The 10,237-nt window shown below is 41.8% G+C and overlaps 1 pseudogene; it reads left to right on the top strand.

Annotated features, from left to right (window-relative positions):
• The first annotated feature begins 1,273 nt into the window (after window positions 1-1,273).
• LOC123168269 (replication protein A 70 kDa DNA-binding subunit B-like) lies at window positions 1,274-4,876 on the top strand (annotated as a pseudogene).
• The last annotated feature ends 5,361 nt before the right edge of the window (window positions 4,877-10,237 follow it).

A 10,237-nucleotide genomic window follows, 5' to 3' on the forward strand; every position in this document is an offset into this window, starting at 1 on the left:
TACCAGATTGTCTGGTAGGTCACACAGCACAAAGGTGGCAGTGTGGAGAGAGGAGGAAAACCGCGAGATGGACATCGGTGCTGAGGGCACATGTAGATGGCGTATGGTATCTGGTAGGTGATTTCCAGGGGAATAGTAGAACTCAAGCAGCTGTAGTTCTGTGAATTCAAGGGATTTCAGCCAGGCGTCCACCGTGCGGGGCATGGTATGCTTGCTCAGGCAGCATGACGGGATGCAGAGGCTTTGAATGGAGCCCTGGTGGGAGGAGATGATCGCTCTAGGGATTTCAAAATCATTGAAGAGAGATAGCTGACGACAGAGATTAAGGGGAACGGCGCGCCATAGAGGGCGCCACCGAATTGAGAGGACTTGGGTGCGGCAGCAATCCTTGGTGGGGAGAAGCAAGATGATCTCCCCAAGGACGGCGTCCGGGAGATCGTGATGCGGTCCACCCGAGATTCTACGGGTTCCTGGGATCCGGTGGGGGCGGGGTCGCCGCTTCTCCCCGCGCTGCCGGGTGCGGAATCTACAACAGGCGTCGCCGCTGGCGGGAGCCTCATCTTCTTGGCGCTGGGGTCAGCCGACTCCATTTTCCTCGAGGGCGTCGCGTCGCGCTCATGGATTTGAGCAGAGTAACAAATGACGAGCCTAGTTGTAGTGCGGGTGAAGAAGAAGGGGAGCTGGGTTTTTTCTGTAGTAGTGAGGAAGAAGGGGAGCTGGGGTTTTCTGTAGAAGTGAGGTGAGGAATTTGGGGGTACGAGTGGAGCGAGCTGACGTGAGGTGGGTGGGAGTGAGGAGGAAGAAGAACACCCAGGTTTTTTGGGGGGCGGTGTGCTGGGTGTGGGTAGCGCCTCTCATTCAGTAAATATATGGACTTTTGAATTGATTTTACTATTTACTAGTGTGGATGGACTGTTTTGTCTTGGGCCCAGAGAAACAATCTATCTATCTATCTATACCTATACTAATTAGCGACTCCCAAGAAATTACCATGTTAATCAGTAATTAGGAACCGTTAATCTGGTGGGACCGTGTTATTACGGTGCAGATCAACCATATTTTTTTTAAGATATAGATCAACCATTTTTTTAGTGGTACATCAACCATATAAATCTATTAGAAATCCCAACCGCATGCTATCATGATTGCACGATATATCTACTCCGTATATAGCCCTCAAAATTGTGAAAAAAAAATGCCCTCAAAATCCCTCAAAAAAGTTTATCTTCTCCACGTCTCTTACTCTCCCTGTAAAAAAATCCCAATCGTGCGCCATAGTCTCTCCTCCTCCCCACGGTCTCCTCCTCACGTTCTCTCCTCCCCATGGTCTCCTCCTCCCCAGAGAAAGGAAATCAATCATATCTCTCAAATTGGAGCAAGGAAATTAGGAAATTGATCTGGTGCGCTCACGCCATGGAATCTCTCCTCCTCCTCCCATGGAAAAAACAAACAAATCTCTCTCAAATTGGAGCAACCAAGTTGGGGAATAGACCAGGTTCGTCATTTTTTGATTTTTTTCCTGATTTAACATTTGAATTGAACTTATCTTTTCAATTGCATTAGGATTCATGTTTTCTATTGCGTCCTTTGACAGTCCTAGGATTCAATCCTAGGTTTGCTGACATACGCTCTTTGGGCACTTCGTGGAGATCGCGATGGTGCAGAACCAAGCCCATGCCGCCATCTTATAATTAACTGCAGCCTGAAACAAAATATCTACACATAAAGGAGGCTCCTGTCGGTCGTGAACATCGTCGCTGGTGAACCTTCTCCTGTTTGGTACGTAAGCTTCGTCGTTGCCCAGTTTTTCAGAGATTGTTTGTTTCGTTGGTTAATTCAAAATTTTAGTCTATTTACTTCATATTGCTTATGAACTTCACAATGGGCAAGAGGAAATCTTTCTTCGCAACTGAAGCCTTGGATTTGCCAGAGACTAAGAAATTACTAAGCAACAAAATTATGCTTGCTTACAATTCAAATTACTTTTTGTTGCTTTCTAGCCCAGTTCTGAGAGAGATTATTTCTTTCGTTGGTTCAATCAAATTGTTAGGCTCTGGACTTCATACTACATGCAAATTGCATGGCCACCAATATGTAATCTTCTGGAAATTGTGTTTTTATAGGTCAACTCCTTTTGTTTACCTTCAAAACAATGGCATACGATATGCTCCATGAGATTAGCAATCAGAAGGATTCCTGGAAAGTCAAGGTCAGAATAATTAGGCTATGGGATGCCATTAATCTCAACAACAATGAACTAATTAGCCTTGACATGATACTACTTGATGAAGAGGTTAGCTTAATGATGAAACTTTATGAATTTCCAACATAAATACACTATTGTGAGTTGTAGTAGTTACTATAATATTGATGCATCTTCTCGCTGCATTGTAATCTTTCAGGGTACTATGATACATGGCAAGGTAATGAAGCATATGTTTAACAAGTTTAGACCATTGATCCAAGAAGGTTTAGTCTACATGATAGCAAATTTTAAGGTTATGTCTGCAATGAATTTCCGTCCAGTTGAAAGCGAAAAGGTTCTAAATTTCTTGCACACGACAAAAATTCAAGAGATAAAAGGTCAAAAAAATATCAAAATAGCAGAACAAAGCTTCACGTTTTGTACTGTTGAAGTTCTTTCCACAAGAGACAGCCAAAAGATTTACTTATCTGGTATGATTATATTTGTTTCAATTATTAACTTCCATGTATTATGCATATTAATACCACTTTATTAGCAGATGTCATTGGCATAGCAAGTTACATAGGACATATTGAAGAAACACAGACAACCCACGGGATTTCAAAGATTCGAGATATTGTGCTTCGAATTGAGTGAGTACACTAAAAACAATTAGACAAGTACAATTATCGTGGGTGCTAATAGGTATTTCTCTTGGAATATACAGGGATCAAAAAATTAATATTAGACTATGGGGTAATAAGGTTAGTCAAATTGATGAAGATTCTTTGGGGCGTGTGGTCATAGTAACATCAACTACTGTTAGAAAACTGAAAGGTTTGTATTCGTATTAACAATGGGCAAGTATTTCTAGGCGTGTCTTTTTTATACACATAATCTAATATATCAAAGTGCATGCAGAGTACTCGCTGTCATCTACAGGTGCGACCAGAGTATATATCGATTTGGATATCCCTGAAACAAATGAGCTTCAAACGAGGTGAAACAGATTTTCTGCAGTAATATGAAAAACATGTTCTACTACATACATGGATACTTATCTCATGCAAAACAGGTATTGCTTGCAAGATGATATGGTAGAAGAAATAGAGCCGGAAGCCCACTTGCAAGGCACAATTCAAGAACAGATGCTCTATAACAGAAGAACCCTAAAAGAAATAACTGAAATTACATATGAATCTGAAAAACAGGTATTTATAGTTAGTATTATATTCTTTTCTCATAAATTTTATGTGCTAATTTAACCTGTAATGGACAGGAAAAGTTCTATACTACCGAAGCAATGATTAAGTCAATTAATACATCAGATGAGTGGTACTACATAGGATGCTGCAAATGCAACAAAAAAGTACAGAAACAAGGGAACCACTTCTACTGTCCGAAATGTCAAAAAGAACCTGAGAAGATATGTCCAAGGTGAATTTCATACTATCTCATTCTTTAGTTAGTAATTTATCCTGCACTAACCACATGTTCCATTTTATTACTAGGTACAAACTGAAACTAGAGATATTTGATCTGAGTGCAACAACAACTTGCACCATGTTTGAGGCAGAAGCAAAAAAATTGATTAAGTAATCTGCAAGTTTTTTGATAGAGAGGGATGATTGTGATATCCATGAGTAGACAAAAGAAATCCAGAAAATGTGTGGGCAGAGATTGATTTTTCAATTCAGATTGAATGACTATAATTTGAAGTACGGTTATCAAGAATACACTGTTCATAGAATCTTTTTCATAGATTCTGAAAAAGATACATCAGTACATCATTCAAATGTTGAGCAGGTATCATCTATTTCTACTACAATGCTCTATATTATTTTGTATCTGCATGCCATATTTTGTAATGATGAATGTTGATGGCACTTTACCCAAATTGAAATGTTTTGGTACAAGCCTCTTATTGACACACCCAATGTCTTGAATGGGCAGATGGAGGATGATAAACCCATTCTAATAGACACTAAAAAGACTAGGAGGACTAGGAACACACGTCATGTACATTCTGATGAAGAATCGGAAAATCTGGATAGTCAAGAGAAAGATGAATCTATATCTGTTGTTGATAAGAAATCTAAGAAAAAGGGAATTCAAAAAGATAGCCATGTAAGTTTTTTGCTGCATTTGTTTATTCTTTCATAGTTCTGCAAGTCACTAATTGTTCCAAATGTTTTGGCAAGAGCAAGCGGACAAGTTATCAGTTATGAAAACTATAAAGCAAGAACCAGAGGATGATGAACCCACTATTAACCGGACTAAAAGGGGTAGGAGAAGTAGCACAACTCATGTTGTACACCTTGATGAAGAACCAAAAACTGAAGGTAGTCAGGAAATAATGAAATCAAAATCTATGGAAGCAGGCCCCAAGAGGAAACGCGCCGTAACTCACAAATGTGCTGGTATTGATAGCAAACAAGTAAACAATCACCATGAAGAAGAATCAGAACAGGCAGGTACTCAGGAGCACAATGATTCAAGGCCTAGGACAAGGCGTAGTTGTGCCAATAAAGAATTGATGAACAAAGACATTCAGAAGTGTGGTGTATCAAGAACTCAAAAGTCAAATCATTGATTAGTGGAAATCCAGTTATTTAGCATGTAATAGAACATATAGGAGCATCAGATTTGTACTTTATATGAACATCATTGTTTAAGATTGGTTTTAATAAATGTAAATGCGTACCTTCGTGTTAGTAAAGTCATTAGTGAAAAACAGCCACATGTGGTGGTACATCAGTTTTACAAAAAAAATTGTCATTTATCGTACACATATTAGCGATTTTGACATGTTCATCCGCTATAGAATAGGCCTCTCGACGACATACAAATTTTCACATGTTGAGACACTACAGAGAAAGCATATGACAGCCAAACAATCAACGATGTGCACATCATCATCTGTTCTCGCCAAGAGCCCATCATGCGTGGAACTAACGACCACTAAAACTGAAGTGCACCACTTAGTAATCTGCATTGCCAATCAATAGGTCATTCCATCTTGCCATCTAGACATATCATGTGTGACCAGCCATGACTCAGATTTTAATTGGAATGAAATAGGTTAAATATTATAATTCTTTAAAGAAAAACAATTCTGTCGAGATAAGGAGTCGTGTGTGTAACATACAATTCTCTGAAGAAAAACAATGGGTAGACAAGACGTGTAAGAAACAGAGACGTGCATATATTTTAGTATACATGGAAACTGACTTCAAGTAGGAGCCATCTATCTGGTGACACAAAATAATAACGGCTCAGATATTGTATAGGTTTAAAACGTACAGATGACAAACTCTAACCTACAAACTCTAGCCTTAACTACGCTTCTTTACAAATAAGAATTCTATATCGACTCAATTCGTGCACATCCAGGCAAGACATCGCCCCTGATCTCATCCTTCATCACATACATGCAATAATTAGTCCTCTCGCCAGCAATAAGAAGCAGACAGGTTGTGTGGCAGTACTTGCAGGTAATGTTCATTATCTCCTTCCACAAATAATACATGCATGTCTCCTTGCAATGATTAATATATGCATTAACTCTCCGATCTCATTACACATGCTTTGTATTAACTTGAATTACAGAGAGAAAGCGCCGATAAACTTGGGATTCAGATCACTAATTACAGAGCGTGCACATCACGGCAAGACATTGCCGTCCTCTCGCAAGCAGCAAGGAGCAGACAGGTTGTGTGGCAGTACTTGCAGCCAATGTTCATTATCTCCTTCCACAAATAATATATGCATGTCTCCTGCAATGATTAATATATACATCAACTCTCCGTTCTCATTACACATGCTTTGTATTAACTTGAATTACACAGAGAAAGTGGCGATAAACTTGAGATTCAGATCACCAATTACAGAGCATATATGTCCTCTCATTGGAAGGTGACAACACAAGTATCCTTCTTTCACAATAGAATAATGATTTTAGACGATTTAAAAGCCTTTGTTGGAAAACAATCCATACGAAAAAGAATCTTATCAGGAAACTATCTGTTCCATACAAATACCTTCAGCATCCTTGCAAACAATGTGGTCCCTGACATGTTTACATTAAATTTATCATCAGCAATTCTGAATTTCTGAACAAATAAAATCAGTTACGTATAAGATGCCCTCACTTATATCTCAGAATAAAATCAGTTACACTTTTTACCTCATTTATTTCAGGATTCACTAGCCGCAGTCAACATGCGTCGAACACGCACTAGAGCAAATCAAAACAACGAAAGGTATTCATTACCACAGTACCAAAAATAATTATATAAATATTAATTTACCTGGATTATTAAAATGATAACAAAATAAAATGTAGGAATATGTGGCGTCATCAAGGAATCCAAATACCTGAGCAAGCAGCCTCTAAACTAGCAACACTCGAATCTAATGATAGTCAATCAGACATCATTAGAGCAGCAGCAAAGGAAGCTAGGCGGAAAACGAAAGAATCCTCCAGCTGAAAAAGGCAAGCAAATGACTAAGGACAGAAAAGGGCAATGATTGTGAAGTATCTAATGTAGCGAAGGATGTCACTCAAGTTTCATATCTGGGAAAACCAAATTGTGTTTGTGAATTTTGCAATGCCATTATGTGGCATGGAGAGAGAAGCACAAGCACAGGTAACATCACAGTTCCAAAATTTGGTCTCTGCTGCAAGGAAGGGAAAGTTAAATTACCACCACTGAAGCAAGCTCCGCTGTATCGCCGACAGCTACTATGTTACAATGAAAAAGGAGAATCATCAAATTTTCGCCAGAACATCAGGTTGTACAACTCGATGTTCGCATTCACTCCAATGGGAGGAAAGGTTGACTATGAAATTAATAAGCAGGCATCTAGACCGTATGTTTTCCGTTTGAATGGCAAGAATTACCATCAGATTGGCACTTTACTTCCTAAGGATGACGTAACGAAACCAAAATTTGCCCAATTGTACATACATGACACAGAAAATGAAGTGTGGAATAGGATTAATGCATCTGCTTCAACGGAGAGTAAGACACAACCAGATGAAAACATTGTCAAAGGACTACTGGAGATGCTTGATGAGCACAATGTTTTAGTCAAATCATTTCGTATGGCAAGGGACAGATTCCAAAACCGACGTATTAAAGATGTAAGACTAAGATTGATCAACAAAAGGTCGAAAGATGGACGGCAATACAACCTACCATCTGCCTCAGAAGTCGCAGCACTAATTATTGGGGAACAAGATGGAGAAAATAATTTTGATATAATAGTTGAGACCAAAGACAGAATGTTGTAGAGGATTTCAGAGTTGCACCCAAGCTATATGTCAATGCAGTACCCCTTGCTTTTTCCATATGGAGAAGATGGTTTCAGACCAGAAATAGAGTATGAAAATAAAAGAGGCAGCAAAGGTAGAAGAAAGTATGTAACAATGCTGGAGTTTTATGCGTATCGCATACAACAACGTCTGAACCAAGCTTCAACATTGCAAATGAGTGGACGTTTGTTCCTGCAGTTCTTAGTTGATGCAGCAACGTGCATTGAACAGTGGAGACTAAATTGGTACAGGACAAACCAAGGTAAGTTGAGGACAGAACTGTACAGAGGACTGCATGATGCAATAGAAAATGGAGATACACGAACTGAACAAGTTGGACAAATATGTCCAGATCCTCTTTGAGTCCGGGATCGAGGGCCCGATCAGGGTCCTCTGGTTGTGGAGGCGGGCTGTGGACCTCCCTCACAGCTTTTCGCAGCTCCTACTTTGAAACAGCAAGGTAAATATTTATGACAAAGAAAGCAGGAAGGTCTGGAGTAAAAAGTGGCAGCTCACCCAGCTTGGAGGGTTGTACATGGAGAATCCATCCCGTGGCTTAATGCGGATGAACTCCTCTTCCTCTCCTTTGTACAAATCGGACAGGATTTTTGCTAGAGCAGCAACTGAGTCCGGTCCCTTACGACCGCAGCGGGTGGCATCGTCTTCTCCGTTGAAGTGCCACATGGGTTGCCCCCGATATTGAAGTGGCTGTACCCCCCACATTATACATATTGACATAACCTCAATTATTGTCAATCCTGACTGGGCCAGCGTCTGTATCCGACTCATCAGGTAAAGGACTTCCCCGTTATCTTCCTCCTGAGGGCTCCGAGGGCGCCAGCTGCGGCGTTTCTTCAAGGGAGTATTGTCGAACTCAGGAAGGCCCATCCGAATAGGGTCCGGAAGGGGGACGTCCTCCGTATAAAACCACTCCGAAGGCCAGTCCTCGGATGTCTTCTTCGGAGTACCGGACAGGTATCCGGTCCCGGCGATGCGCCATATTTCGGCTCCGCCCACTTGGTATATTGACCCCTCCTGTGTACGGGGTACGAGGCAGAATAGCCTCTTCCATAGCTCGAAATGAGCTTCGCAGCCCAGAAACAGCTCGCAAAGGGCGACATAGCCAGCGATGTGTAGTATGGAGGCAGGAGTAAAATTATGCAGCTGGAGGCCGTAGAAGCCTGGTTCGGAGGCCCGCCTTGCAATGCCGAATACAATCTGCGCGCCGGACTCGTCGCCATTGAAGCCTGGTTCGGGGGCTACTGAGGGAGTCCTGGATTAGGGGGTCCTCGAACAGCCGGACTATATCCTTTGGCCGGACTGTTGGACTATGAAGATACAAGATTGAAGACTTCGACCCGTGTCCGGATGGGACTCTCCTTTGCGTGGAAGGCAAGCTTGGCAATATGGATATGTAGATCTCCTCCCTTGTAACCGACTCTGTGTAACCCTAGCCCCCTCCAGTGTCTATATAAACTGGAGGGTTTAGTCCGTAGGACAACAACAATCATACCATAGGCTAGCTTCTAAGGTTTAGCCTCTATGATCTCGTGGTAGATCAACTCTTGTAATACTCATATCATCAAGATTAATCAAGCAGGAAGTAGGGTATTACCTCCATCGAGAGGGCCCGAACCTGGGTAAACATCGTGTCCCCCGCCTCCTGTTACCACCCGCCTTAGACGCACAGTTCGGGACCCCCTACCCGAGATCCGCCGGTTTTGACACCGACAGCAATAACGGGCCGTCGTATCACAAAACTCCACCTCCCCGCAGTCTAAGTTTGACGGACGAAGCAACCATCATTTCACTCTTCGCTGAATCCCCTTCTCCCTCACCGTCTTCAGGAAAGGCAACACTCGCATATGCCACTGTTCTTCTCTCCCAATGAACGGAAGGTAAGCGGATCCGTGATGTTGGTATATTTTCGTTCAGAGAAAAAAAACTTTTGCAAAGCAGTAACCGATCCTCACTCTCTTTTTTGTTTCATTGTCATTGCGATTGTGTTTTCCTTTCAGTGGTCTCCTAGTATTCACCAGTTTCATGATGGACCAAGGATAACCAGGCAAAGATCTGCCAATATTGGAGCAGACGCGGGAGGCTGATCCCCACGAGACAGAGAGCTCCAAGAAGATGGAGGCGGCCACCGAGCCGACCCCAGATACGCTCATGGCCACTACTGAGATGGTCAACGCCCCGTTTGAGGTTACAGCCCCTGTGGCACTGCAGGAGCAGTTTTCCCCGTTCGAGGATGTACCCCCCCCTTGCTGAGCTGCCCAAGGTGATTTTCTTCTTTGCCGATCTCGATTGTGGTTTTTCATCTAAGTATGTGGTGATGAATAATGCAAAATTTTATTAGCTTCAATGCCATGCTATACATAGTGGTTCAAATAACTTGTGTTTCTTATGTTGGAAAGTAATTCAGAATTTGTTTCTGTTTCAATTAGAGCCCAGATGCAGACAAGGATTGTGTGGTTGTACATGTCACTCGCTATGAGGTGAATGACCTGAATATACGCACTGGGAAAACAGAGTTTTTAGGCTGTTGGATCCTGGAAGCCATTTGCGCTTATACCAATGAAGAGTTGTATTCCAGCCTCACTGTTGTCAGGCGTGTTGTCCAGGGTGTACTGAAGCACAAGAAGTTCAAAGCTACTCCTTCGTTTGTGAGGCATACTGTTCTTGTCAAGCTTACGCAGGAAGATGACGTGGCATGCCTCCACAAACAAGTTTAT

Source organism: Triticum aestivum, chromosome 1D (assembly GCF_018294505.1).
Source record: "Triticum aestivum cultivar Chinese Spring chromosome 1D, IWGSC CS RefSeq v2.1, whole genome shotgun sequence".
NCBI classification, from domain to species: Eukaryota; Viridiplantae; Streptophyta; class Magnoliopsida; order Poales; family Poaceae; genus Triticum; species Triticum aestivum.